This window comes from Ranitomeya imitator, chromosome 1, assembly GCF_032444005.1.
Source record: "Ranitomeya imitator isolate aRanImi1 chromosome 1, aRanImi1.pri, whole genome shotgun sequence".
Classification (NCBI taxonomy): domain Eukaryota; kingdom Metazoa; phylum Chordata; class Amphibia; order Anura; family Dendrobatidae; genus Ranitomeya; species Ranitomeya imitator.
In genome coordinates this window covers 1,241,633,590-1,241,651,030 of record NC_091282.1, presented here as the reverse complement: position 1 = coordinate 1,241,651,030, position 17,441 = coordinate 1,241,633,590, and the positions used below count along the sequence as shown (strand labels likewise).

General features: G+C 40.5%; 1 protein-coding gene across 2 annotated transcripts in view; it reads right to left on the bottom strand.

The window, feature by feature from the left end:
- The window catches only part of CTNNA2 (catenin alpha 2), a 1,798,423-nt gene that overhangs the window by 1,338,918 nt on the left and 442,064 nt on the right, over nt 1-17,441 (bottom strand). The gene's annotated exons all lie outside the window — the stretch shown is intronic.

Genomic DNA, 17,441 nt, shown 5'->3' with positions numbered 1-17,441 from the left:
ATGTAATACTGCCCCTATATACAAGAATATAACTACAATACTACTGCTCCTATGTACAAGAATATAACTACAATAATACTGCCCCTATGTACAAGAATATAACTATTATAATACTGCCCATATGTACAAGAATATAACAACTATAATACTGCTTCTATGCACAAGAATACAACTACTATAATACTGCCCCCTATGGACAAGAATATAACTACTATAATACTGCCCCTTATGTACAAGAATATAACTACTATAATACTGCCACTATATACAAAAAAATAACTACTATAATACTGCTCCTATGTACAGGAATATAACTACTATAATACTGCCCCTATATACAAAAAAATAACTACTATAATACTGTTCCTATGTACAAGAATATAAATACTATAATACTGCTCCTATGTACAAGAATATAACTACTGTAATACTGCTCCTATGTACAAGAATATAACTATTATGATACTGCTCCCTATGTACAAGAATATAACTACTATAATACTGCCCCTATATTCAAGAATATAACTACTATAATACTGCTCCTATGTACAAGAATATAACTACAATAATACTGCCCCTATGTACAAGAATATAACTATTATAATACTGCCCATATGTACAAGAATATAACTACTATAATACTGCCCCCTATGTACAAGAATATAACTATTATGATACTGCTCCCTATGTACAAGAATATAACTACTATAATACTGCCCCAATATTCAAGAATATAACTACTATAATACTGCTCCTATGTACAAGAATATAACTATTATGATACTGCTCCCTATGTACAAGAATATAACTACTATAATACTGCTCCTATGTACAAGAATATAACTTCTATAATACTGCTCCTATGCACAAGAATATAACTAATGTAATACTGCCCCTATATACAAGAATATAACTACAATACTACTGCTCCTATGTACAAGAATATAACTACAATAATACTGCCCCTATGTACAAGAATATAACTATTATAACACTGCCCATATGTACAAGAATATAACTACTATAATACTGCCCCCTATGTACAAGAATATAACTACTATAATACTGCCCCTATGTACAAGAATATAACTACTATAATACTGCTCCCTATGTACAAGAATATAACTACTATATTTCTGCCCCTATGTACAAGAATATAACTACTATATTACTGCACCTATGTGCAAGAATATAACTACTATAATACTGCTCCTATTTACAAGAATATAACTACTATAATACCGCCCCTATGTACAAGAATATAACTACTATAATACTGCTCCCTATGTACAAGAATTTAACTACTATAATACTGTCCCTATGTACAAGAATATATCTACTATAATACTGTCCCTATGTACAAAAATATAACTACTATAATACTGTCCCTATGTACAAGAATATAACTACTATAATACTGCCCCTATGTACAAGAAGATAACTACTATAATACTGCCTCTATGTACAAGAATATAACTACTATAATACTGCTCCTATGTACAAGAATATAACTACTGTAATACTGCTCCTATGTACAAGAATATAACTACTATAATACTGCCTCTTTGTACAAGAATATAACTAATATAATACTGCTCCTATGTACAAGAATATAACTACTATAATACTGCTCCTATGTACAAGAATATAACTACTATAATACTGCTCCTATGTACAAGAATATAACTACTATAATACTGTCCCTATGTACAAGAATATAACTACTATAATACTGCTCACTATGTACAAGAATATAACTACTGTATTACTGTCCCTATGTACAAGAATATATCTGCTATAATACTGCCCCTATGTACAAGAATATACCTACTATAATACTGCCCCTATGTACAAGAATATAACTACTATACTACTGTCCCTATGTACAAGAATATAACTACTGTAATACTTCCCCTATGTACAAGAATATAACTACTATAATACTGCCTCTATGTACAAGAATATAACTACTATAATACTGCTCCTATGTTCAAGAATATAACTACTATAATATTGCCCCTATGTACAAGAATATAACTACTATACTACTGCTCCTAGGTACAAGAATATAACTACTATACTACTGCTCCTATGTACAAGAATATAACTACTATACTACTGTCCCTATGTACAAGAATATAACTACTGTAATACTGCCCCTATGTACAAGAATATAACTACTATAATACTGCCCCCATGTACAAGAATATAACTACTATAATACTGCTCCTATATACAAGAATATAACTACTATAATACTGCCCCTATGTACAAGAATATAACTACTATAATACCGCTCCTATGTACAAGAATATAACTACTATAATACTGCTTCTATGCACAAGAATACAACTACTATAATACTGCCCCCTATGGACAAGAATAAAACTACTATAATACTGCCCCTTATGTACAAGAATATAACTACTATAATACTGCCCCTATGTACAAGAATATAACTACTATAATACTGCTCCTATGTACAAGAATATAACTACTATAATACTGCTCCTATGTACAAGAATATAACTACTATAATACTGCTCCTATGTACAAGAATATAACTATTATGATACTGCTCCCTATGTACAAGAATATAACTACTATAATACTGCCCCTATATTCAAGAATATAACTACTATAATACTGCTCCTATGCACAAGAATATAACTACAATAATACTGCCCCTATGTACAAGAATATAACTATTATAATACTGCCCATATGTACAAGAATATAACTACTATAATACTGCCCCCTATGTACAAGAATATAACTATTATGATACTGCTCCCTATGTACAAGAATATAACTACTATAATACTGCCCCTATATTCAAAAATATAACTACTATAATACTGCTCCTATGTACAAGAATATAACTATTATGATACTGCTCCCTATGTACAAGAATATAACTAATGTAATACTGCCCCTATATACAAGAATATAACTACAATACTACTGCTCCTATGTACAAGAATATAACTACAATAATACTGCCCCTATGTACAAGAATATAACTATTATAATACTGCCCATATGTACAAGAATATAACTACTATAATACTGCCCCCTATGTACAAAAATATAACTACTATAATACTGCCCCTATGTACAAGAATATAACTACTATAATACTGCTCCCTATGTACAAGAATATAACTACTATAATACTGCCCATATGTACAAGAATATACCTACTATATTACTGCACCTATGTGCAAGAATATAACTACTATAATACTGCTCCTATGTACAAGAATATAACTACTATAATACCACCCCTATGTACAAGAATATAACTACTATAATACTGCTCCCTATGTACAAGAATTTAACTACTATAATACTGTCCCTATGTACAAGAATATATCTACTATAATACTGTCCCTATGTACAAAAATATAACTACTATAATACTGTCCCTATGTACAAGAATATAACTTCTAGAATACTGTCCCTATGTACAAGAATATAACTACTATAATACTGCCCCTATGTACAAGAAGATAACTACTATAATACTGCCTCTATGTACAAGAATATAACTACTATAATACTGCTCCTATGTACAAGAATATAACTACTGTAATACTGCTCCTATGTACAAGAATATAACTACTATAATACTGCCTCTTTGTACAAGAATATAACTACTATAATACTGCTCCTATGTACAAGAATATAACTACTATAATACTGCTCCTATGTACAAGAATATAACTACTATAATAGGGCTCCTATGTACAAGAATATAACTACTATAATACTGTCCCTATGTACAAGAATATAACTACTATAATACTGCTCCCTATGTACAAGAATATAACTACTGTAATACTGTCCCTATGTACAAGAATATATCTGCTATAATGCTGCCCCTATGTACAAGAATATACCTACTATAATACTGCCCCTATGCACAAGAATATAACTACTATATAACTGTCCCTATGTACAAGAATATAACTACTGTAATACTGCCCCTATGTACAAGAATATAACTACTATAATACTGCCTCTATGTACAAGAATATAACTACTATAATACTGCTCCTATGTTCAAGAATATAACTACTATAATATTGCCCCTATGTACAAGAATATAACTAGTATACTACTGCTCCTAGGTACAAGAATATAACTACTATAATACTGCTCCTATGTACAAGAATATAACTACTATACTACTGCCCCTATGTACAAGAATATAACTACTATAATACCGCTCCTATGTACAAGAATATAACTACTATAATACTGCTCCTATGTACAAGAATATAACTACTATAATACTGCCCCTATGTACAAGAATATAACTACTATAATACTGCACCTATGTACAAGAATATAACTACTATAATACTGCCCCTATGTACAAGAATATACCTACTATAATATTGCCCCTATGTACAAGAATATAACTACTATAATACTGCTCCTAGGTACAAGAATATAACTACTATAATACTGCTCCTATGTACAAGAATATAACTACTATAATACTGTCCCTATATACAAGAATATAACTACTATACTACTGTCCCTATGTACAAGAATATAACTACTGTAATACTGCCCCTATGTACAAGAATATAACTACTATAATACTGCCCCCATGTACAAGAATAAAACTACTATAATACTGCCCCTATGTACAAGAATATAACTACTATAATACTGCCCCTATGTACAAGAATATAACTACTATAATACTGCCCTATGTGCAAGAATATAACTACTATAATACTGCCCCTATGTACAAGAATATAACTACTATAATAATGCTCCTATGTACAAGAATATAACTACTATAATACTGCCCCATATGTACAAGAACATAACTACTATAATACTGCCCTATGTACAAGAATATAACTACTATAATACTGCCCCTATGTCCAGAATATATCTACTATAATACTGCTCCTATGTACAAGAATATAACTACTATAATACTGCCCCATGTACAAGAATATAACTACTATAATACTGCTCCTATGTACAAGAATATAACTACTATAATACTGCTCCTATGTACAAGAATATAACTACTATAATACTGCTCCTATGTACAAGAATATAACTACTATAATACTGCTCCTATGTACAAGAATATAACTACTATAATACTGCCCCTATGTATAAGAATATAACTACTATAATACTGCCCCTATGTACAAGAATATAACTACTATAATACTGCCCCTATGTACAAGAATATAACTACTATAATACTGCTCCTATGTACAAGAATATAACTACTATAATACTGCTCCTATGTACAAGAATATAACTACTATAATACTGCCCCCATGTACAAGAATATAACTACTATAATACTGCTCCTATGTACAAGAATATAACTGCTATAATACTGCCCCTATGTACAAGAATATAACTACTATAATACTGCCCCTATGTCCAGAATATAGTTTATTTTTCACATTCTGGCATTTGGTGGCTGGATGTCTTTTGATGATGTAACTGCAGTTCTTATATCCCTTTACATTAAAAAATCCCAGAGTTTTGTCCTCTGTGTAGCGGAGCAGATTGTGTGACAGTCTTTTTTTCATTGACAAACATGATCTGAGACAAAGTCATCTGCTCTTCCAGTGCCAGGCAGAGCAGTTTTATTTTTATTTGGTGCTAAAAGTATTAAGGGTGTTATGTACAATTTCTCAGGTACGTGAACGATTGCCTAATGAATTCAGACTAATTAATGTAAGGTCTTTTTCATGCACTGCAAAAAAATGTAAAAACACCATCAGTAGAAGCGGCAATAACTCATAATCTCACTGTTCTCATGTGACCTCTGCTGAACACCTCGGCTCTATGGCTCCCATTGCTGAAGACATTAACCACCATACGATGGCGGCAGCTGATTAGTTTTTATATATTCAAGACGCAGTTTTTGGTGCCACTTTTGTGTTGGAAGTTTTAAAAGAGTGCCCCTACTGGTGAAATGAAGTATTACAGGTAAGGAAGGGCCATGCATTTATTTGTTTGGAAAAGGGTTACTGCAGTGTTTGATGCATTTTTTTTTTAGCCAAAGTCATAGGGGAAACGAAAACAAGAACAGAAACTTCTCTTTCTTGCTAGATCCTCTTTCCACTTTGGTTCTTCATGGTTCTCTTTGGTGAAGTTACCTCTTCATAACATCCATATGCCCTAACAGTCCATATGGAGAAGGGTTGTCTTCACGAGACAACTCCACAAGGCTACGGTAGTCCAGGGCCAACCTTTTCCTCTTGTATTTATTTTTTTCTGTTTTACTACTCATTAAAGGGGTTAAAAAATGCAGAGAATAGTGTAAAATATATTTGGAAGCAATTGTATCCTCACTATTTTTCCTGCCCCAAATTTTCTTTTGATTCTGTCTGGTGTCTGTGCTTCCTGCTCTGTCTAGACAGACATGTGACCACTACATCCTATCACTGAGTCAAACCGTGTCATGTGATTGGCTACAGTAGTCACATGTCTGTCCAAAGAGAGCAGGAAGCACAGTCTACAGCCAGTAATAGGCTACAACGGTCACATTTACATGCAAATGCAGTAGACACCATTTTTAGTTTTCTTATTTTTCTTAGTAAAGTGCCAGAAAAAAAATTGTAGGGATAATAATGAGTCATATATACTGTTGACAAGTTATCTAGTTGTGGCAGCCGATAAGGGCTCACAGTGGTGATGTCACAATGGATGAAACAGCTGAGGAGGTCTGATAGCATGCCATCTATGCGAAGAAGTCCGAAGAAGACTGAAAACCACTGTCCTAACCTAATTATGTAGAATTATGCAAATTAAGGAGCTTTTCCGTTCATGGCTGACAGTGGCCTTAATGGGGCAGTCACATTTCCGGACATTAAAAACAAAAACAAAAAATTGTGAAAAATATTGATCTTCATAACCCTATTACACATACTGTCCACCTACTTTTCGACCACCCTGTATATATGTCTTTATGCATGTGTTATAACATATCTATACACCATTTATCTATCTACATATACAGGCTTGGACTGGCCCACCGGGGAAGTGGTGTATCCGACGGTGGGCCCCTGTCGGACATTCTTTCTCTTAGAAATACCCAATAAAAGCTCTGCCCGTCTCCATCCATCAGATAAGAGAGGAGAACATCTGTATTGATGAGCAGACCTGTATGTTCCTCACGGCTTGGAGAGATGGGGAGCAGAGACCGAGCAGACTCAGACTGGAACACCAGAGTGCCGTTGAATCTCCGGTGGGCCCGTTCCTTGGTCCCCTCCCTAAAGTGTGATTCCTATATTAGAAGCTCCCTGCAGGAGAGGTGCCACATGCATCCCACCTTTTGTGAATTGTGTCTTAGTTTGGCAAAGCTGAACCCGTCTTATCTCTACATGAGCCTCGCCTGCTGAACAGTTTCCATACTGATTAATTCCTGTGAGTCTGATGTTCTGCACAGAGCTATGCCCTTCCCAACATACTGAACTTCATAACGTGGTGGCAGCGACAGAGCGAGCCAGCCACCAAGCCAGTGAGGAGGAAAAAAGCTAAGGACCCAACCACGGCCGTATGTAGAGTTTCTGCTGCCCTAGGCACTTTTAGTGCTGCCTCCCCCTTTGGTGAGTATGACACTATCGACAGTGACTTTGGCAACAATCACTGATGTGTAAGTCGCCTTTTGCAGCAGATCAAGCAGTTTTTCCGCATCTGCCGTGTAACGGATCACTTACGGCAACACTGGGTTCGGCCTCATTCATTCCCTATGGGATTTGTGGACATTTGCGGCACTTGCTGCGATCCGGCAAATGCGGTATCATGCCTCCCAACTTTTGAAGAAGGGGAAGAGGGATAAAGTTTGCGGCGCGCTATGCGCGTTGCGGCAAATTTTAGGCCACGTCTCTGACCACACCCATTTCACAACTAGTCACACCCTTACCCACGCCCCAAGCACACCCATTTAGTACTGTTGATCACACTGTTTCATAAACAATAATTATAAACAAAAAAATGGCAACACAGTGTTCCATACTGTATAACAACCCCACATGATGCTCAATACTGTATAATTGCCACACATGATGCTCCATACTGTATAATGGCCACACAGTGCTCCATACTGTATAATGGCCACACATGATGCTCCATACTGTATAATGGCCACACATGATGCTCCATACTGTATAATAGCCCCACATGATGCTCCATACTGTATAATGGCCACACATGATGCTCCATACTGTATAATGGCCACACAGTGCTCCATACTGTATAATGGCCTCACATGATGCTCAGTACTGTATAATGGCCACACATGATGCTCCATACTGTATAATGGCCACATATGATGCTCCATAGAGTATAATAGCCACACATGATGCTCCATACTGCATAATGACCCCCTCCCTCCCATCTTGTATGCATGGCTCATCTCCCCCCTCCCATCCTGTATGCATGGCTCATCTCCCCCTCCCCCTTTGTATGCATGGCTCATCTCCCCTCCTCCCATCCTGTATGCATGGCTCATCTCCCTCCCATCCTGTATGCATGGCTCATCTCCCCTCCCATCCTGTATGCATGGCTCATCTCCCCCTCCCATCCTGTATGCATGGCTCATCTCCCCATCCCCTTCCATGCTGTATGCATGGCTCATCTCACCCCCTTCCCATTCTGTATCCATGGCTCGGCTCCCCGCTCCCATCTTGCATGGCTCAGCTCCCCGTCCTCCTTCATCTTCCCCCCCCCCCGTCCTCCCTGGCTGTCATACTCACCTTTCCCACATCGTGCTGAACATCCCTCCATCTCTGTCCCGGCGCAGCACCTCCTTCCTGCGTGAGCAGTCATGAGATACCGCTCATTAAGGTTATGAATATGCATCCATATTCATCACCTTAATGAGCGGTACCACGTGACCGCTCACACAGGATGAGCTGCCGACGCTGAGACCAGGCATCGCTGGAGTAGGTTGAGTATGACGTCTTGAAGGAGGGAGGGAGGCAGGCAGGCGGGCGGCTGGGGAGGGCAGCCGGTCGGGAAGTGACCCCGGACTTTAATTAAAAAAAGAAAACAGAAATAAAACTTGCTCAGGTGCCGCCCACCCGCATCATATCCATGAGGGACCGGCCCGATGGTGATACTGACTATTTGGTTCACCTGCACCATTTATGAAGGAAGCTAAGTAACCCTTTACATATACTTGATAAACTCCTGATGAAACTCCTGTTATATGCGGAGGGAAAACGCGTTGAGTTTGAAGAAGGGGGTACCGTGGTTGTGTTATGTTCATATGACCATATTGATTTGGTTTAGGCTAAGGGGCTTTAGGAGGATTGTGTCTTTTTAGTATGTGCTTATACTCTGGATCATTGACATCAAAATGTGGGAGGTCAGTTCACCCGCAAGTCATTGAACTTTATGATCTCTTTTATTATCGATTATTTATCATTTATTATAATACATGCTAATTTAGACAACTTGAGAATATGTGGAGTATGAACGATTAGCACTGTATATATATGAAAAAAGACACCCCATTATCAATCAGGTATCACATATCCTCTTGATATATGCTCTTATTTATCTATATAACATCCTGCCTGCCCTTTGATCTAGGGTCAGATTAGTGTAGCCATCGTGGAGCGGGGGCACCGTTAGCATTTAGGGTGCCGACCCCCGCGGGTAGGAAGTTTTAGTGCAGATAGCAAAACAGGGAATCTGGGTAACTGACATTGACCCACTGTTTGTTTTTGTTAGGCACTGAATATTTGTCTTTTCTGTTCCCTGTCCCAGTAGGGCCCACTAGGGTTAGCAGGGAGAGTCGACAAGGAGCGGGGGCGCCATTGCGCAGGTGTTATAGGGTGCCAACCTCCGCTGTTAGGCAGGGTGTTTTTTAGTTTAGTGTAGGGATTGGCACTATCTTGGCCTTTCCTATGGTATGTTGTTAATCTTGGTGATGGTGTTGTTGTGCACATAGTTGGTATTTAATACTTTTATAAGACTATATTAATAAATTAATAAAGATTAACTTTTAATTCTTGGGATTTTTCTGTGAGCTCTTCTATATTTACCCAAGGTTGTACATTTTTTCTCTGTGAAAATTGCCACCCGCATCATTCCGCCCTAGGCACATGCCCTCAAGTGCCTAGTGGCAAATATGGCCCTGGACCCAACCAGACAGCAGGCAGAGAGTCTCATTGTGCTACCAGCTAATCCACAGCTTAGAGGCTGTCAGCGGTCTGCAAATGGCATATGTTGAAGGTGGGTTTTAAAAGCTCAGTACAGCCATTACCCTGCAGTACTGCATTCACTGCACTGTTCCTGTGCTGCCAGGAAACCTTTGTACATCAGTGCTGCAGAAATATGAGAAAGAACTAAATAGATTGTGTCAGCACTAGCAAGAGGGAGAGATGAGTCTCCAGAGTCTCACAGGATAAAACATGTAGTAAGCAGCGGTGTAACGTCCACATCGATCGGGCCAGGTTAGTTACAGGCTTTTGAAGAGTATTGCAGTGTACAGACACATCGGGTCCATGTGCCACAATACACGTTGCCAGCCAATCAGAGGCCGGCAGCTGACATCGGCGCACATGTGATGGGGCACATGTCAATGACGTCACACGTTCCTGTCGCTCGCCGAAGTCAGCTGTCAGCTTCAAAAAAGAGTCAAATAAATAAGGCAGCACACTGTAGCGCTAAAACATGCAAACATGAAACACAAAAATTTAACTGCATTACTGCACTAGAAATATGAAAAATTTTCATTTTTCATATTTCTAGTGCAGTAATGCAGTTCAATTTTTGTTTTTTTATTTTTGTGTTTCATGTTTGCATGTTTTAGCGCTGCAGTGTGCTGCCTTATTTATTTGACTATATATGAGTTGGCGACTCTAGGTTCAGCACCTGTTCACACTTAGTCTATGTTTGGATGTGACGGTCAGTCTTTTGAAATGGCTTCAAAAAAGAGGACATGGGTGGTGAGGGAGGGAAAGAAAGGTATTTTTTATTTATTTATTTAAAAATCAGTGGTTACACTAGTACAAGAATATTGGACCATGAAAATCACAGACATCAGTCCAAAATTTTTGTGTCGCCCATGATTAACATTATAATGGTTATGAAAATTTTTGTAATTAATTTATTTAACGATATGTAAAAAACAATGATGATACATTGACTAAACACTGATTATACACTGACGAAACATTGATGATACACTGACCAAACATTGATGATACATGGACCAAACACTTATGATACACTGACCAAACACTGATGATATAATGACCAAACACTGATGACACACTGACCAAACACTGATGACACACTGACCAAACACTGATGATACACTGACTAAACACTGATGATACATTGACCAAACACTGATAATACACGGACAAAACACTGATGATGCATGGATTAAACACTGATGATGATACACGGACCAAACATTGACAATACACTGACCAAACAGTGATTATACACAGACCAAACACTGAACATACAATGAACAAATACTGATGACGCACTGACCAAACACTGATAAAACACTGTTGACACTCGGACCATTTCGATGCCATACCCGAACAAACACAGACATCTAATCATAGAAAGTATTCACTTGGTTCGTCCCTCAGCTTTCCACACAGACTTATTACCTCTGCTCCTAGTATTCTCTTGGTACGTCTATCAACTAACCCCACACTCCCAGCCCCAGCAGCAAGCATGGCGGAGGAGTTGGTTTTCTCCTGTCAGATAACTGCTCCTTCACCCCAATCCCACTGCCACCCTCTGTTACCCTCCATTCCTTTGAGGTGCACTCCGTGCACATCTACTCCCCCTCCAACTGGCTGTCATTTACCACCCCACAGGGCCAGCCAGCACCTTCTTCGACCACTTCACCACCTGGCTACTTCATTTCCTCTCCGCTGACATCCCACTATCATCTTGGGTGACTTTAACATCCCCGTTGACACTTCCCTCTCTGCTGCCACTAAACTTCTATCTCTCACTTCCTCCTTCGGCCTCACTCAATGGTCTTCTGCAGCCACTCACAAACATGGCCACACACTGGACCTCATCTTCACCCACCTCTACTCCCTATCCAACCTCCCTAACTCACCTCTTTCTGACACAACCTACTTACATTCTCTTCCCTCTCCTCTCCAGGTCCACAATCCCCACTCCACAAACTCACACACCCTCGCAGAAATCTTAAACACCTCGATCTACACTCATTGTCTGACTCCCTTCTCCCGCTTACAGACATAAGTTCCTTGCACAATGCGGATACCGCTGCCGCTCTATATAACACCACAATAGCTGCAGCTCTGAAATCGGTTGCCCTCTCACACATACCAAAGCTCGCAAAATCAATAGACACCCCTGGCACACCAGCCTGACCAAAGAACTGAGACGGGCTTCCAGGGTTGCTGAGCGGAGATGGAAAAGATCCCGCTCCAATGAGCACTTCATCGCAAACAGTCCTTCACTACCTTCAAGGCCACACTCGCCACAGCTAAACAAACCTACTTCTCATCTCTCATATCCTCCCTGTCTCACAACCCTAAACAGGTATTCAACACCTTCAATTCTCTCCTCCGTTCCCCAGCACCATCTCCCTCTCCACTCTTCTCAGCTGAAGAGTTTGCCTCATTTTTCAAGCAGAAGATTGAGAACATCAGAGACAGGTTTGGTCAACAACTAGTGTTGAGCGATACCGTCCGATACTTGAAAGTATCGGTATCGGATAGTATCGGCCGATACCCGAAAAATATCGGATATCGCCGATACCGATATCCGATACCAATACAAGTCAATGGGACATCAAGTATCGGAAGGTATCCTCATGGATCCCAGGGTCTGAAGGAGAGGAAACTCTCCTTCAGGCCCTGGGATCCATATTAAAGTGTAAAATAAAGAATTAAAATAAAAAATATTGTTATATTCACCTCTCCGGCGGCCCCTGGACATCAGCGGGAGGATCCGGCGTCCGGCACGGCTTCTTTCTTCAAAATGCGCGCCTTCAGGACCTGTGGAATGACGTCCCGGCTTCTGATTGGTCGCGTGCCGCCCATGTGACCGCCACGCGACCAATCAGAAGCCGCGACGTCATTCCTCAGGTCCTAGAAGGCGCTCATTCTAGGACTTTAGCTGAGGAATGACGTCGCGGCTTCTGATTGGTCGCGTGGCGGTCACATGGGCGGCACGCGACCAATCAGAAGCCGGGACGTCATTCCACAGGTCCTGAAGGCGCGCATTTTGAAGAAAGAAGCCGTGCCGGACGCCGGATCCTCCCGCTGATGTCCAGGGGCCGCCGGAGAGGTGAATATAACAATATTTTTTATTTTAATTCTTTATTTTACACTTCCGATACCGATACCCGATATCACAAAAATATCGGATCTCGGTATCGGAATTCCGATACCGCAAGTATCGGCCGATACCCGATACTTGCGGTATCGGAATGCTCAACACTATCAACAACCCCCTGAGCCCTTCCTCCTAACTGCCCAGCCCTCCACCTCCAAATCCAACTTCTCCAGCATTATAGAAGATCGACTCTCCACTCTACTCTCAAGATCACATCTCACCACCTGACCCAATCCCATCCCACTTAATCTCAAACCTCGCCACAGTCTTCATCCCAACCCTAACCCATCTCTTCAACCTATCACTAACAACTGGTGATTTCCCCTCAAGCCTTAAACAGGCCTCAGTCACATCTATCCTCAAAAAGCCCTCTCTTGACCAATCTTCTACATCTAGCTATCGCCCCATATCACTTCTCCCCTATGTCTCAAAACTACTGGAACAACACGTCCATCTTGAACTGTCCACCCACCTCTCTTCCTGCTCCCTCTTCGACTGCTTACAATCTGGCCTCTGGCCGCACCACTCCACTGAAACTGCCCTAAGGTCACCAATGACCTATTATCCGCCAAAGCCAAGTGACACTACTCTGTCCTCCTCCTCCTGGACCTGTCCTCTGCCTTTGACACAGTGGACCATTCCCTATTACTCCAGACCCTCTCATCTCTTGGCATCACAGCGTTGGCCCTATCCTGGATCTCATCATACCTAACAGACCAGACATTCAGCATCTCCCACTCACACACCAACTCCTCACCTCGCCCTCTATCTGTCGGAGTCTTGCAAGGTTCAGTCCTTGGACCCCTGCTCTTCTCCATTTACACCTTTGTCCTGGGACAGCTCATAGAATCTCACGGCGTTCAGTATCATCTCTATGCTGATGACACACAGATCTACATCTCTGGACCAGATATCACCACCCTACTAACCAGAATCCCTCAATGTCTGTCCGCTATTTCATCCTTCTTCTCCGCTAGATTTCTGAAACTGGATAAAACAGAATTCATCGTCTTTCCCCATCTCACTCAATCCCCCAAAAGACTTATCCATTAAAGTAAATGGCTGCCCACTCTCCCCAGTCCCACAAGCTCGCTGCCTCGGGGTAATCCTTGACGCTGATCTCTCCTTCAAACCACATATCCACTTCCTGCTGACTTCAACTCAAAAATATTTTACAGATCCGTACATTCTTCAACCAAGAATCTGCAAAAACCCTAGTCCATGCCCTCATCATCTCTCGCCTTAACTACTGCAACCTCCTGCTCTGTGGCCTCCCCTTGAACACTCTCGCACCTCTCCAATCTATTCTAAACTCTGCTGCCCGACTAATCCACCTGTCCCCCCGCTATTCCCCGGCCTCTCCCCTCTGTCAATCCCTTCACTGGCTCCCCATTGCCCAGAGACTCCAGTACAAAACCCTAACCATGACGTACAAAGCCATCCACAACCTGTCTCCTCCATACATCTGTGACCTCGTCTCCCGGTACTTACCTACACGCAACCTCCGATCCTCACAAGATCTCCTACTCTACTCCCCTCTTATCTCCTCTTCCCACGGAAGGAAGGAAGTAAGGAAGGAAGGGAGAGAGGGAGGGAGGGAGGAAGGAAGGAAGGAAGGAAGGAAGGAAGAAAGGAAGGAAGGAAGGAAGGAAGGAAGGAAGGAAGGAAGAAAGGAAGGAAGGAAGGAAGGAAGGAAGGAAGGGAGAGAGGGAGGGAGGAAGGAAGGAAGGAAGGAAGGAAGGAAGGAAGGAAGGAAGGGAGGGAGGGAGGGAGGGAGGGAGGGAGGGAGGGAGGGAGGGAGGGAGGGAGGGAGGAAGGAAGGAAGGAAGGAAGGAAGGAAGGAAGGAAGGAAGGAAGGAAGGAAGGAAGGAAGGAAGGAAGGATTTTGTGTTCCTAAGTTTATGGAGTGATAATGTTTGACATGGGCAGCACATTTAGATGATCTGCACCCTCAGAAAATGGCATTGAGAAAAACGTTATATACTGTATATATAGAATGCTGGCGTGTGTGTTTGTGTATGTGTACAGTATATATATATATATATATATATATATATATATATATATATATATATATATCATACAGACTCCACAGACATATGAATACACATATAAACATTACACACAGTATATCACACATACATAAACACTATATACATGTATCTCCCCACACACTGCCTGTACATGTCTCTCTGCCCCTGCCTCCCCCCAGTCACTGCCCCTGCCTCCCCCCAGCACAATGTCCCATGCTGCAGAGACGCCAGAGACCCGTGCAGAGCTGCTGTGACCCGGCTGTGTGGGGCTGGGGGTCCTCTGTGCCGGGGGTCCCTGTATTCCTGCTGCTCGGTGTCAGGGGGTGACCGCATTGTGTCCAGGAGACAGCACAGGGGTGCGATCAGGGGCTGAGGAGACCCTGCCCGAAGCCTCGGAGCGGTAGTGGTGGTCGTCAGCATCTCCGGGTAGGCTGTAGCTGAAGAGCTCCGCTGTCAGTAGAGCTGGACACCGGCTCCAGAGGGCTGAGATCTACACAGGGGCCGTAACTCACAGCAGCCCCCACCCGGGACCCCAAACCCAGCCCCCATCCGCCCAGGGGATAATTACATGGCCATCAGGATAATGGCAGCGTGTGCTAAATCACTGCAAGGGATGGATAGATGGATGGATGGTGGATGGATGATGGATGGTGGATGAATGGATGGTGGATGATGGATGGATTAATCGATGGATGTATGTATGGATGATTTATGGATGGATGATGGGTGGGTGGATGGATGATGATGGATGGATGATGGAAGGATGATGAATGGAGGATGGATGATGGAAGGAGGATGGATGATGTAAGGAGGATGGATGGATGATGAATGGAGGATGGATAGATGGATGGATAGATGGATGGTGGGTGGATGAATGATGGATGGATGATGGAAGGGGGATGGATGATGAATGGAGGATGGCAGAAGGATGGATGATGAATGGAGGATGGTTGGATGATGGATGGATGATGGAAGGAGTATGGATAGATGGAGGGATGGTGGATAGATGAATGATGGATGGAGAGATGGATGATGGATGGATGGATAGATAGATAGATAGATAGATAGATAGATAGATAGATAGATAGATAATAGGGAGATAGATAGGTGGATGGATGAAGAGATGAAAGATGGATGAAAGAGGGAAAGAAATGGATGGATAAGAAAGAAAAGGAAAGAAAGAGAAAGAAAGAAAGAAAGAAAGAAAGAAAGAAAGAAAGAAAGAAAGAAAGAAAGAAAGAAAGAAAGAAAGAAAGAAAGAAAGAAAGAAAGAAAGAAAGAAAGAAAGAAAGAAAGAAAGAACTGAATGGGTGGGAAGGAAATAGGAAGGAAGGAAAGGGTAAGTGGATGAATGGAAGCAAAGAGGAATGGAGGAAAGAAAGATGGAAGGAGGGAAGAAAGGAAGGAAGTGGATGGATATATAGATAGAGATATGAGCAAAACCGAAAAAAAGGAGAAAAAAGATAAGGAAAGCAGATATTAGACGGAGGTGAGATATGAGCTAGAAAGAAAGATAGATAGATAGATAGATAGATAGATAGATAGATAGATAGATAGATAGATAGATAGATAATGGATAGATAATAGATAGATGGATAATAGATAGATAGATAGATAGATAGATAGATAGATAGATAGATAGATAGATAGATAATAGATAGATAATAGATAGATAATAGATAGATAGATAATAGATAGATAGATAATAGATAGATAATAGATAGATAGATAATAGATAGATAATAAATAATAGATAGATAGATAGATAGATAGATAGATAGATAGATAGATAGATAGATAGATAGATGATAGATAGATGATAGATAGATAATAGATAGATAGATAGATAATAGATAGATAGATAGATAGATAGATAGATAGATAGATAGATAGATAGATAATAGATAGATAACAGATAGATAATAGATAGATAGATAGATAGATAGATAGATAGATAGATAGATAGATAATAGATAGATAATAGATAGATAGATAGATAGATAGATAGATAGATAGATAGATAGATAATAGATAGATGATAGATAGATAGATAGATAG